Raw genomic sequence first — 14,893 nt, 5'->3', positions numbered from 1 at the left:
CGACAAAGTGAGGAGGGAGGGGGCGGGGCCGGGAGGCGGGGCCAGGGTTCCAGAGCGATATAGGGGTAGGATACAGGGATAGGAGTTAGAGACAGGGACAAGAGAGAGAGAGATAGAGGACAGGGATAGCTGGGAGGAAAAGGGAAAGAGACAGGGGATACAGAGAGGGACAGGAACAGATACGGACAGGGATAAATACAGGGATGGGGATAGGGACAAGCAGGGGCTGCTACAGGGATAAGGATAGGGACGAGGGAAAGGAAAGGACGGGAGCGGGAACAGGGAATTTGGCGCCCTTTCCTGCCTGCCCCGAGCATGTCCACTGGGGCCTGCCCTGGCGTGAGGGAGGGGACCCCCCCTCTCCACACAGGTCCGGCAGCCGCTGGCTCTCCCCTGCCCGTGCCTGGCCGCACGGGGGGAGCAGGCGGGGCAGCCGCACCTCCCGTCCCTCCCATCCCGTGAGGGGCCGTGCTCGCCCCAGGGAACCCCCCCAGCCGCTCGGGCTCGGCTATCCCGAGGAGCCCGGGTGGTATCAGCTGCTTCAGGCAGAGATCCAGGCACTGGAGGGTCGCAGGGCAGCGCACCCAGTTTACGCGGTTCCTCACTCACTCCCGTCTACCTGCTCCTCACCAGGACAAGCTGCTGTACCCCACTGCTGCTGTCCTCGCACCCCAAAGTGGGATGTCAAACTTGAGACGCATAAAAAAAAGAAAAATCTAACTAGGGGAGGTAAAGTCTTCCGGCAGATGAGATACTTTCAGATCCGCAGCTAAGGGACAGCACAAACGGGGTTGTTCGTAGTAGCTCAAAGAGGAAGGGATGGGAGTGTGGGACATTTGGATACGGGACCAAATGAACCTGCTGTTAAGGGACGGAAACACGGAGCCTCTGACTTTATTTAGTTAACAAATAACAGCAGTGATACTTTAAACTGGCACTGACTCAAGCAGATGTTCCAGTCATGTTGTGCAAGTCACCCTGCAGCACAGATGTGCTCTAGATCATGTGTGGACAGAAACACATCACTTCGATGTCACTTCTCTTCCATGAACGTGTGACAAGGCTCCAGGTCCTATAGACAGACCCCACCTGATGCAGCACCAAGCCAGCTGCCAGCTTTTTAAAAATAGATTCAAACAAGCTGCATGAATGTCTATGAAGTCAGTGTTTCACCATGCAGCTGCAGTATTTTCCATGCAGTGATGGGAGCTGTGCAATTAGATTTACTGTTGTCTCAATGCATGGCCAGAATAGAACTGGAAGTAAAAAACAATGCTCAGAATAATTTTATTGATGACCATCAAAATTTAGGGCAACTTTTAGCAAGCAGTTAGCTGATAGAGTGCTAGGGACCAGAACTTGGCTGTATAAGTACTCCCACTCCTGCACCGATTGAACACTGATATTTTATTTAATCTGCACTAAAAGACAAAGCTGAAACTCAGCCTAAATCATTAGTCAGTATTTAAAACACCACTGCACTACAGTTGTGCTCTGATCCCAATTTTAATAACTAAGTTCATCTCAAAACTACTTAAAGACACCAATATCTACCAAAACCAATTTACATCAACTATACTCTTAAAACTGGTTTGAGATGTTTTGTGAGTCCAAAATAATGTACATAATTTCCATTCAACTTCTCAGACATATTCTGTTCAAGCACAGCACAACTTTTCACACTAAAATAATTTGAAGATTCATGCTGAAATATTCTTAACCTGCCAAAATTAGGGGCAAAGTCCAAACAGAAATTTTCTGTGAACCTTACAATGAAATAAATTCTTTTGGAAGAGCCTTATTTGCATTAGTAAGATCTGTTAAGGTAATGGGTTACACTTACAGCACTTGTTTGTGCTGGCACTCTGCTTAAATAGGTGAAAGTAAGGCGTTTCATTTTTTCTCTCAAGAAGTCAGTTTGTTTTCCATAGTGTACTTGATGTCTGGATTTAAAATATCAAAGGTATTTTTAACTGTCAAACAATAAAATGGCTTAGCTGATGGGGACTTTTTAAAATCTAAATTCTACTCACATTTGTAAAGACAAATAAGTCAATCCTGCAGATACTGATAAGTATGAAAATTTTTCAATATCAAAACAATGTTACTTCTCATATGTTCTGTACAAACTACAAAGTTTGTAGTGTTATATACAAAAAAAAAAAAAAGCAGGGCTTTGCCACATAATTTTGTAAATTGTGATGGTTATCTTAGTAACCTCTGGTCATAGCAGAGCAAAGCTTCTGTGAGTTCAGCCATCAACTAAAACTGATTAAACTAATAAAGTATTGTTTCTTTACCTGTTAGTGGTTAATTCATTGACATTATGCCAGTTGTTTTGTTTTAATGCATATTCCATTGATAGAGCAAAGAGCCTTTTTCTTACCATTATAAAATAGTCACTTGCTGACCAGAACAAAACTAGTGATTCCTGTAAACCTGACTTCCTGCAAAGATGTTTATGGGTTCATGAACTAGACAATTTGCCTTTAACTGCAAGGATGAGGATTATTGTGTCATCCTCCCCACAGCACTGTGATGTCAACAGGAAAAGTTTAGAAATTTATTTAACTTGCCCCCCCATTCAAAAATCAGCTTATACATCTTCAATGCTATTATGGTGGTCCACAAATTTTAATAAAAATATAAACTATCAGTTATAAATTATAACCCATAATAAAGTTCACTGCTTTTCATTTATTGTTTTCTAGGGAAGTTGTGTAAAATACATTAATTTGACAAATACATTTATGTGATAACATTATACAGTCACCTAGGAAAATGTTCCTATTCCTCTGCATTAGGAACAGCTACAGTTTAGCTGGGAAACACAAATTGAAATGTGGGGTGAGTAGGATGGCTGGCATTGGTGCAGGTGGGTTTGCTTAGGCATAGAAATTTACGGTCAGTGCTAAACAGAAAAAAGAAAATTTTGAATGAAATGTCATATGTCATGTGATTAAACACATTTTTCATCATCTCTTATCCTTGTTCTTAGAACTTGTGAGATTCCAAAGGTCCTCCAGAAGAAACTGCCCCATTCTTTCTCCTAGAGTGGTGGAGAGATACAGTTCAGAGCCTCTAAATGGACTTTTACAAACAAAACTACTCCACAGTGCAGGAGAAAATGTGTGTTCTACAGCAAAATAGAAACATAGCTTTTTTGTTGCCCTGGGAAAGTCCTTGAAGTGATTAGCAATGTACCACAGAACCCTGTCTTCACACAAGCCACCGTCAACTTCTTTGCAAGAGCAGGGGCTCTTTCTACAAGTGGAAGCTAGTGGTAATACAACTTAAGAACCAGCAAGGTAAGAAGAAAACTAGGGCAGAGCTTGAAGCCCCACTGAGGGGCTTAAGGCTATCCAATCTGTCCTAGAGGTATAGTTTGCCCTGTATTTTCTGGATACCTCCATCCTGCAATATACTTCTTTCCCTTTTAGGACCATCACCTTAACTGAGAAGATGCTTGAATGAATAGGAACTATATAGGACTAGGAAGAGGAAGTAACTTTTTCCTCTTCTCAAAAGATTTATCTGGAGACTAGAGACAACCATTAGTCATCTCAGTGAGATTGTGAGATTTAGCCAAATCTTGTCTCTGGTAGAAAAACTTTTGTGAAAGGAAAATTAGTCCTTTTACCACTCTATTTCTCCTGGTTTTTCCCAGCTATCTCATTTTACCCTTCTGTCTGATTCACAGAATCAGACCCCCAAGCAGACTCTGAATCTCAAGACGGACAAAATTATATGTATTAACAACTCTTAGCAACTTCAGTGGAGAACGCTTGAGTCCATCTGCCAAAAGGATTTGGCCCTTTAAGTGCAAAATGCTACCAGCATTTCTGTGCATTTGACAAACTTCCAGTGGGTTGTGTGCCAGTGTAAACCATCAGCTGGGCTTCGGCTTTCATTTTAGACTTTGAAAAATCCCTCCCTCTATATGCTGTCATACGCACAGGTAAAAAGACTTCTGGAAAATGCAGACATGACAATGCAAGGAAAAAAAAAAATCTGCTCCTATCAAACATTTTGGCACATTTACAAGCCCAGCAGCACTGCCCCCATGTTTGTTTTTTTTAAAAAAAACAGCTGCATCAGTAAGTATAATGTAGAACTTCAGGTAGAAGAGACACACAGTACATTCCATTCTAGTCAAGAGCAAATGCGAAGGATTGACTGAAGTTCTTTTACTCATCTCCCCATACATAACGGCTGGGTATGGGGGGCAAAGAAGTAAAGTCACCTCCATTCCCTACCCAATTAATTTTTATTCTAAGTATCAAATTTAGTTTTTGTGTGCTGCTCACATATCTACTCCACAGTGTCTGGTGAAGTGAATGAGGTGCTTTTTGGAAGAATGATTCACTGTGGGGGATTTTTGTGTGCATTTTCCCTAGGAAGAGTTAAAACAAAAGTTTTCTTCTGTGTCAATTCTTTCTGTTTTGAAAAAGCATTTTGAATCTAAACACACTTTTAAATCCAAGTAAATGACATACAAAGTGTAGTCCTGTGAAAACCCAAATCCTAGTATGGCCCCCATATGATAGAGCAATCTGTATGGAAAAGGAGCTAAACTCCACACAGTCTTGGATATTTGGGAAAAGCTGTTCAAGAAAATGGTTCTTTCTGGAAAAGGCTCTTACTGTTTCTGCACAGTTAGTGCAGAAAGAACTCCAGCACCTTGCTCCAAGCAGGAGTTGTACCTGGGTTGAAGCAAGCCCTGAGAGTATAACCCAGCCCTGATTCACATCTGTGATGTCACTACAGGGTAATCACCACCTGTGAGATCTCAATCAATACAGTATGATTTCCTAAAGCTCTCACACTGAGCTAATCTCACTAACTTTGAAGTGAGAAGTAAAATTCAAATGAGATATAATAATGCTGAATACTTTTGAAAATCCCTCCAATGACCTTGACACTGAAAGAATATTGTTAAATTTGATCAGGAAGTTCTGGAAGGTTGTGTTTTCACATTGGAAAGGGTCCTAACATGTTGCAGTAGACCTTATGTCACCTTACGCTAGCCAAGACACATACTCTCATTTAGCAACATAAAAAGGGTCACAGTTTATTCTTCTTTACAGCTTAGCCATCCTGATTACAGCAAGCTCCTTCTGTAGGGTCTAACTGCAGACTCTGACTGCTGGTTATTTCCTGCTAGACTCTGTCTACAAGTATTAGTTCGTAGACTCTGACCACAGGCTTTTATGTAGCTCAACTATGATTGCAGGCTCCAGCTCCATCACACCCAGACTGACCTCATAGCAGATCTTTTACAGCAGCAAGTCTCTTTCTTGTTTTGTTCTTCTTAATGTCTCTCTACATCATCCCTTCCACAGACTCCACTTCCTCCAGTTGCCCCCTAACTAGCCAACTCACCCCTTTTATCACACTTATCTTTATTAGTCACAACTGCGACCCATTAAGGGCAAGGAAGTTCCTCTTCTTTGGTAATTAGTACAACTGTGGCATATCAGGAGTGAGGTCACCTGTAATCCATTTTTCTATACCTACACTAATTTTTTTATTTTTTTTTTTGAGAATCAAGTCAATTTGAGACTTGTAAGTTACATACATGAAAACAAAGAGTAGACAAATTCACTATCCTTCCTTCCCTTTCCTTCCCACCCCACCCCACCCCACCCCACCCCACTGTGGTATATAGGCAGTACAGCACAACATTGTGTAAAAGGTTCAGAAAAGAAACATGTATCCTCCAAGCGAATCACTCGGATTTGCAATGCTTCAACCCTTCCAGGATGTTTGCACTCATACTTGAGCCCCATTGAGTCCTTGAAACGGGACTGCTCATGTCCTTTGAGAAAAGAATCCTATCCTGGCTGAACATCCCTTATTCCCAGGCATTTCATGTTAATTAAGAATTAAACAGAATATTGAAGTTCATAGTAACTTTTCTCCTTTTCTGACTCCTTCCTCAGAAATTTGCAGTCCATCCCTTCCAGCATCACTTTCCTGAGTATTCCTTCATCTCATTTTTGGGCAGGAGGTAATGAGTCAACTGTTTCTACAGAATGTTTTCGGAACAGTTTCATCTCCCTATGGTGTCGCCCTGAAAGCTCAGCTTCTGAGCTTGCTGACATGGTTTTCTAAAGACTTTCCCAGGACAGTAACTGTAAACATAGATATGTGTGCATTCTTTCTGTTACACGTCTTCTGATGGGCATTTCTCATGGCCAGTGCAGTGAGAAAGTGTTGTCCTGACCATCCAATCCCTGGCCATGGTAAGAAGCCTATAAATCCTGAGAAGAAAAATAAACTCTGCTCTTTCAGCACCATACCTCAACCTGTGTTCGCGTGATCTATTGATCTTCAGCGGTAACACTATGGCACCTGAGAAAACATGGGCAGACTGATAGACAAACCTGGTTGAAAGTCACAGTAACAGAAAAAATGTCTCATGCTAGGACCCAAGGTTTCCCAAACTGTCGAGGAGTTTAAGAAGCCTCTTTCAAACAAGAGTTATGCATATGAATCTCTTTAGCATTTTGGAAAATATTTAAGCTTTTCAATAAGGAAAGGCAGGAAAGAATAAGCTGCTATCAGCAAGCCTGATTCACAATTCAACCACACTGTTATGGAAGAGGTAGGTACCTGTGCCACTAATGTATTCACCAAAAAAGTCATCTGCCATGGAGGAAATCTGTGTTTGTCCTGCTGCTTTAAAAACCAGTCCTGGCTCTGGCAGAGGCCACAGACTTTCTGTTCTCTAACACATCTCCTTATGGTCAAGTGAAGAAGAATTGACACCTGTCACCTTAGGTTCATCATAATTGATTCAGCTGCCTCATGCCACATTTTGCTCTTACACAAAGTTCATACACATCTGTTCCCAAAGTTTTGTTCTCCCATGAGGGATTTAACCCAAACCCATTTTTGCTCCAAAGAAAAATATTAAATTAATTTCTGTGGCAGAAAGCAACAGGGCTTTGTAGTGCAATGAACAGACAGTGACCCAGCAGGGAGCAAAAGGAACATTACAATGAAGCCTCCACATCTCTTTGGTTCTATGCAAAAGTTCCTAGCAATACTGAGACATATTTCCACAGGACAGTTAAATTTCTGCTGAATGGGATGAAAAGATGAAGCAGCCCATTTCACTCTATTCAGCAGGCTCCTGCACACAGAAGTCCTGCTTAACATTTCTGCTGAACAAAGCCCTAGGGCAGAAAATATATTGAACTCCCATAGTGGGGTCCCAATAATGGCTTTTTGAAACTATATCAATTTGTATCATTTGCAGAGCACAGATATTTAATATGGTTTTAATTACAGAAACCTCCTAGATATTGTATTTCTTTTCTCTCTTCATCCCCATCCTCTTTTTCAATTTTGTTGTTGCTGCTGTTGTCCTTCACTTCCAGCCTCACTGTCTTGACTCAGTCCCCAGAATCCTTTTATCACTCTGCTTTGAAGAAGAGAATTGAATTTCTTTTGTACATTGAGGTGAATTTGTAAATAACACTTGCTCAACAAATTTTGCTCCAAGGATCACTCTGGGAATATATTCAGATCAATACCATTCCTGTTAATATCACTGGAAAGCAACATTGCAGAGCACCACAGAGTGAGGCTGTGGGAATATCATCTTCAAAACAGGGGATCTGAGAAAGTGAAATGAGAAGTGTTGAGCAACAGGATATTGTTCATGCAGTCCATGCACTCATTCTCTGGAGCAGGGTACACTAATTATCTCCTGCTATTGAAGCAGCATACACATAGGCTCCCCAGTATGACAACTGTGCTAGGAGCTGTGCAAGCTGAGGTTAAAAAAATTGAATAACAAAATGAAATGAAATGAAATGAAATGAAATGAAATGAAATGAAATGAAATGAAATGAAATGCTTATGATAGAAAGTCTCCATGTTCAATGCAATTATTGGTTGTGTCTTACTTAACATGCAATCATGGGGAACAGCTCCAAAGAATATTAAAAAGTGCATTTTGAGTTCTCATGGGTTTTTTCTCTTCTTTAAATAAACATAGTGAGGTTTCTTAAATAGTCCTCTCTGCACTAAGCCTAAGTGCAATGAGAGATGTGCAAAGACAAAACACAACAGGCCATCAGAAAAAATAGATTAAACCCTTGCGTGAGTGAGGCTTTCTCTCCTGACCACCAACATTCTAGTAATGCAATAAAGTGTTCTCACTTCACTTGTGAATTCTCTCCCAAAAAATGATAAAACAAAAGGCTTCTGAGTGCTTTACAAAAGTTTCCAGGGCTGTCGAAATAAAGGAGGGAGATGGACACTGGGTATATCAACACTGTGCTTGTTCTCCTTCCCCAGGTAAACACAGAAAATTCTTAGGTGTAGTGGTGTCTCCCATGGGAGATCCTGTGCCCCAGCCATGGCCACATTGCCTCAGTCAGAACAAGCAGACTGAGAAACACACAGCCCAAAAATGGATGCAAATCTCCAAGCTACAGTTCATGCAAGTTAGCCAAAAGGCTGCTGCTGTCTTCCTGTTTTCCACACTAAATTCCCAGCCTCAATGCTTTTTCCTCTTTTTTTTCTGGGCTAAACATCAGCCTCCCTGTCCTTGCCCAAGTTAAATACTAGGTGAGTTGTGTAAGGATGCCAAACAATGCATCCTTCTATGTTCTGTGGTGCTTGTTTTAATCTCTTGATGTCTCTGCAGAAACCTTTTTTATAATTGGCCCATTCTTGCAGGACTAGCATTTGACTTGCTTTTCAAATGCCCTTTGCTTGGGACTTAAATCCCCTTCTAGTCCTTTTATCTATGGGGCAAAACTTACAAACATATCCCAAGCATAGGACAAAAGCAGAATCCAAGGGCGAACAAAAGGAAGCCCAAATTTGCTTTGAGAACAGCTAATGATATTTTTTATTCAGTCTCATGACTCGCCAGGAACAGGCTGACTCATGACATTTGAGTGCCCTGGCTCAGCAATCCTGAGTTTGCTGTTGGAACATCTGTGTCCTCTAGTCCTCATGCTTCTTCATCTCACCCTTGGCTATTTTGCATTGCTGGGGAAATACATGATTACAAAAGTTAAAGGTGAAAAATAATTAAAAATAGCCTGGACCTAAATAACATGACTTGGAAAGGTGTCTTTTTCCTGGCTTCTGTTCCCAAAGATTTTCCTTCAAATTCCCAGTTTCAACTATATACTGTAAAAACATATCACAAAAATAAATGTGATCTTATTAAAAGGGCTGGTCCAGCTACTTTCTGTCCTCACTTTCCCTCAGAGATGAGTCCCTTTAGGATCACTTTGCAGCAACCAAGCTTAACACGCTAACAAGTTTTACTGAGATCCAAGTTTTCCCTTCCTTGATTCTACAGGACATGGGTCTTTTGCTTCTATTTCTTAATTTTTGTCAATGTTATGATGACAGTGATACAATGCTTTGTGTTAATCTTGTTTTCTTTACTTCTTTTATGTTAGGCTCTGGACACCAAGGATAAATATTGTGATGAAGTCTGCAATGGAAACATGGCTGACTTTGCTGAAAGCATTCTACACTACTTTGCTTAAATGCCATATGAAATTGCAAAATGTATTTGCCATTAACAATATTTTTGCATGTACCTGATATAAAATATCCTCAGTTATTGATTCAAATGTTATAGCTAAAACACTAAGATGAATCCAGCAGTAATCTTCAGCAGAATAGCAACCAGACATCTTGCTTCAGGTCTGGGCATCTGTTTTACAGTATGAAATACCATCAGTTTTGATACAGGATTCTGCAACCAGCAAGAAAGATTCTGGAGTGACAGAACAAGGAAAAATGGCTTAATACTGAGAGAAAGTAGGGTGAGTTTACATATTCCCCATGAGGGCATATGTAAACCCAGGGAAGCTGTGGCTGCCCCATCCCTGGAAGTGTCCAAGGCCAGGCTGGATAGGGCTTGGAGCAACCTGGGCTAGTAGAAGGTGTCTCTGCCCATGGCAGGAGATGGGATGAGAAGAGGCTTAAGGTCCCTTCCAACCCAAACCATTTCAGGATTCTGTGATGATTCTATATAATGACAAAAAATGTTAATAAAATGCTTGCAGAACTAGAGACAAATTCAGTATGGACAGGGTAAGAGGAGCAATGTTTTCACTAGACACAAATTTAAAGGAAAAAACTGATGTTTGAGCCCAGCCTTCAACATCATAGAAATATTATATTCTCATTGAGCTTTGGAGGAAGTCAGTGAGCACAAGTACAGAATGGTTGTCTTGACAAGCTGCATATATATAGAAGAACTGCAGAAAAATCATATGTGGCAGAGGTGTTACAGGAGGCAACAAAAGAGGCTGTTTAAACTAAGTTCAATAATTCTTGCAATATAGAAGCTTGCAGTGGAGAAACTCAACTTCTACTTGGTTCTGCACTCAGCTTTGGGAAACCAAAGTGTTATAAATTTGAATCCATTCTGATCAACAAATGGTTTAGAAAATGTGTCCTCCTTCCTGCTTGTACATAATCTGAAGGCAACTAAATATCTGCCTACTTATATAATCACAGGATGGTTTGGGTTGGAAGGGACCTTTCAAGGTCATCTAGTCCAATCCCCTTGCCATGGGCAGGAAGATCTTCAATATCTAGGAAATGTTGAAAAATATCCTTTATTTGGCTCTAATCCATAGTTTGTATCCCAGAGCTGAAGAAGCCCTTGAGCCTGTCCAAGAATAAGGGTGTACTTAATGCCAGCATCCAGACGGACTTAAAAATGGAGTATAAAGGGCCACCGTCCCAGCAAATGTCCTGACAGAGCTTTGTTTAGATGACCAGACTGTGACTGACATGACAGCTCAGACACAGAAATCTGAGCAAACTCAAGGCATGCACACAAAACACACCAGAGCTTGGAATTCAAAAAGGAAACAGGAAGACTAGAAATTTCTTCACTGACACAGTTGGACAGGTGAAGATTGATACAACCTGTTACCATCCCTCCACCACTCAATGGAAGGTACCAGGAGGTGTTTGGAAAAGTAAGGAGTTAGCAAAATGTTGTTGGGAGTAAATGGGCACTTGTTCTTAGGAATAAAATGGATCTGGGAAGGAAATGTGACTCCAAGAAGGTCCATCTGAGTCATAGTGCCTCCTTACCACCTCTTTCTTATGGCTGGGGCTTGAAGTCATAAATCTGGCTCAAAACTCTGTTATACAATGTGTAATAAAAATATAACAAGCATCTAAGCCCTACTTAGTTGATACAAAACTGTCACCTCAATATAATTTTTAATTTCAGTGAAAACAACACTGATTATTAATAGACTTTAGCAATTCTCAGAAAGACTGAAGCCCAGACTTCAGAGATGAAAGGGATGATATAATAGAGTGGAAGAGCTTGGACTGTTATCTTTGTTGCAATTCAGACAGGAACAGAAAACAATTAATGTAAAACTTACAGATTTAAAACTACTCTCTCCAGAATGGTTATACTAATAACAGCACAGTAGAATATTTTTTTAATATAAAGAGGTAAAGCTCTTTAAAATAATATAATCATGGCAAAATATCCTACGACACCAAGGACAAATATTGTGATGAAGTCTGCAATGGAGCAATAATAATTTGCTCTGCCAAATCAGCCAGGGAAGTTAATCCAATTTACAATTTAAAATAAAATTCAATCTTATATATTGACATTATATTTGTGTCTTATGACACAGTCAATTGTGTATATTGACATATCACACAGACAATTGCTACACGGTGGATATGTGGTATTTATAAATCTATTTATGTCTACATGCATACAGAATTACCTAAACACTCACACATACACCCAAATCCGCATGTTTGAGTGCAAGGTCTGCTCCTTGGCTTGCTTTAGTCATTCAAATGTGGTTTCCAAACACATGCACACAGGGCAGCACTCAGTGTGTGAATGGAACCATCTCTCTGAGGAGCAGAGGCTTGGCACACCACTCCCAGAGTTTATTATAATCATAATTTCCAAGCTCTTCTTGAAGAGAAACTCTGTTGCCAGGATTCTTTAGAAACCTGAGACAGATACCTCTTAATTTAAACAAGCATTGTTTTGCTGAAATCAAAAGAATAACTAAGAGAACAGTGTTTATTTATAGGGAGACCACCTACAACCAGCAATTCTAATTCTAAAAGGCTTGATAAGGTTTCAACTTCCACTGTTAGCATTAATCACTTTTATACCAATGATATCAATTAAACAAACTTCTTTATCCTAGCATAAAAACATAACGACTGAAAATAAATCTGTTACAAAATATGCATTTTGTTTATACATATTTACATAGACCTCAGATCTGCATATATGCAGTTCCAGAAGGATAAAGACATCTGATGCAGAAGATCAGCAAAGAAATCTGTAGGCTATACAGGGGCCAGAAAATAAATATTTGTACGGTGGAAAACAACATTATGCAAGATATGCATGTGCTTTAGTTTGTGATGGAGAAACACTTGTGTAAGTTGTGTTTCCAGAGACACTTGCAGCCATCGGTCCTGCAAACAAAAGAAAAGATCTCTCCTCTATGTATTTAAGATTTCAAAGCTCAGGGCTACATTCTTCCTACTTCAGGATTTAACTGACTTCTTGCAGCCTTGCACCTCTTGTCTTCTCAAAGCACATGATGTGTCAGCAAAGTGAGTATGATTTTTTCATCTCACTGAGGAGGAATGTAATGGGTGAGGAAAAAAAGGTAGAAAAGCCTTTCTCTCCCGCTTCCCCAGTGCAGCCTGCTGGGAGATGTAGTCAAGCTGCAACTGCTATGGAACAAAGGAGAGTGGGAGCTGCCAGAAGGGGCCAGAGCAGTGAGACCCTCCCTGGGTAACCTGTGCAAGGCAACTGGACAAGGGCACCTTCCGAGGGCATCATGGCAAGGGGTGTGGCTGTGGAGGGGAAAGAGGATCCCACAGGAGAGCTTGCTCCAGCAAATCCCCTTGTCGTTGTTCTTGGGCCAACTTCATGGAAAAGCCTTGTCCGCATGTGCTGTGGGATGAACTGGGACAGGGAGAGGACATGTCGCCCCTCTCTGTGCATTAGGGCTTGGGCGATGGGAATTGTGGCTCCTGAGGCTTGGGTTGCCAAGCTGGAAAACTTCTGCCCTGCTTTGTGTTTGAATAGGAGGTTGTGAAATGGGAGCAGGAAAAATCATTCCTTGGATTTGATATTGTTCAACATCACATCTCACCAGGACAACACAACGTTCTTCTCAACATCTAACATATTAATTTTAATATTTCTAAATGAAAAATTTAGGGGTGTTCTTTCTTCAGTGGTGCTGGCATTTTTAACCGACACCTCAATCCACAATTACCTCCTACATCTCTACTGCCACTCCTTAGCTCTCTCTTTCTGTATTTATATTCTAACTAGGGGAAAAGAAGAAAAAGTGAAATAGTTTCTTACTTTTAGCCTCCTGGACAAGCAACTATGGGAATATCTTGGAAGTCCTCTGGGGTTTTTGTTATTTTTATTTTTTTTAAGTAAATGAAGTGCTCAGCCTCATACTTAAAAAAGGAGTGGGAAGTGGCTCTCAACCACACAAAGGCTTTTGCTGATTTTTGCCAGCTTTCCTGGTGATTCTTTCCAAGCTAGTGCAGCACAAGGCAGTAGCCTGGATCTCCTTCTTTGGCTCTCCTTTGTCTGGGTAATTACGTTAAGTTCCAGCTGCCCCTACTTGGATCATACGTTGGATCCACAGCTCCCGATAACGAATCTCCTTCCCTCCAGTACATCAGCTGTTACTTCTCATTTCATGGCTCACTGGTGAAACTCTTGAACTCTTTTTCTCTTTACATGTCCAACCTGTTTCATTCCCCACAAACTTTTGACTTTCCTCCAAACCTCCTCTTTTATCACATTAAAGCCGCTAGGCGTGTGTATTTTAGCGGGGTGAGAGTAGGAGGAAGAGGAGGAGGAAGAGGAGGAAGAAGGACAGCCAGCATGTCCAGCCAGAGGGGGGATGCCAGAGAAGCAGCTGGAGGAAGGGAAGGGATGCTTCAGCTTCTCTCCTTGAAGAGAAGTTTGGGCTCTGCAGTTCGCCTTGGGCTCTGCTGGGGCCACAAACTTCAAGGAATGCAGGACAGCCACTGCTGTGTTTGAGGGCGGCTTTTTAGTTTTTGTTTGTTATTTTGCTGGGATCCTTTTGTTTGCTTGCTTGTGTTTTTTAATTTTTCCTTTTTTTCTCTTTCTCTCTCTCTCTCTTTTTAATTTCAGGACCTGAAGTAGCAACTGGCAGAGACAACATAAAAGGACTGATCGATCAGCAGGCATTCCTCATCACCGTATCAGCTGGGGGAAGGGAGCTGCACCAGGCTGATTTAATGACTGACTGGGGAAAACCGTCTTTGACTGGGGAAAGAATCTGTTTGGAGGGCAGGGAGAAAGGGGAAGAGTTTAAGAAGGGGCATCTGCCAAGCTGAACAGGCAGCCCTGGAAAAACTGCCTCAATTGGAGCTGAACAAGCATCACCTACAAGTCCAATGGGCCAATGAGAGATGATGGTAACACCTCTTTGATAACACATTTAAGAAGAAAATCAAAACAAAGATAGCAAGGCAGTTTTAATTAGATAGAGAGGAGGAGGCAGTGAGAACATGTGAGGGAAACAACATGGAGACACCAAGGTCAGTGCAGAAGGAGGGGCAGGAGGTGCTTCAGGCACCAGAGCCAAGATTCCTCTGCAGACCATGGTGATGACCATGATGAAGCAGCTGTGCCCCTGCAGCTCATGGAGATCCACGAAGGATGCCGAGATCCACCCACAGCCCCTGGGGATCCATGGGGGATGCAGAGATGTCTGCCCAGCCCGTGGGGATCCATGGGGGATGCAGAGATCCACCCACAGCCCCTGGGGATCCATGGGGGATGCAGAGATCCATGCACAGCCCCTGGGGATCCATGGGGGATGCAGAGATC

This window comes from Parus major, chromosome 1A, assembly GCF_001522545.3.
Source record: "Parus major isolate Abel chromosome 1A, Parus_major1.1, whole genome shotgun sequence".
NCBI classification, from domain to species: Eukaryota; Metazoa; Chordata; class Aves; order Passeriformes; family Paridae; genus Parus; species Parus major.
This window is presented reverse-complemented; position numbering follows the sequence as displayed.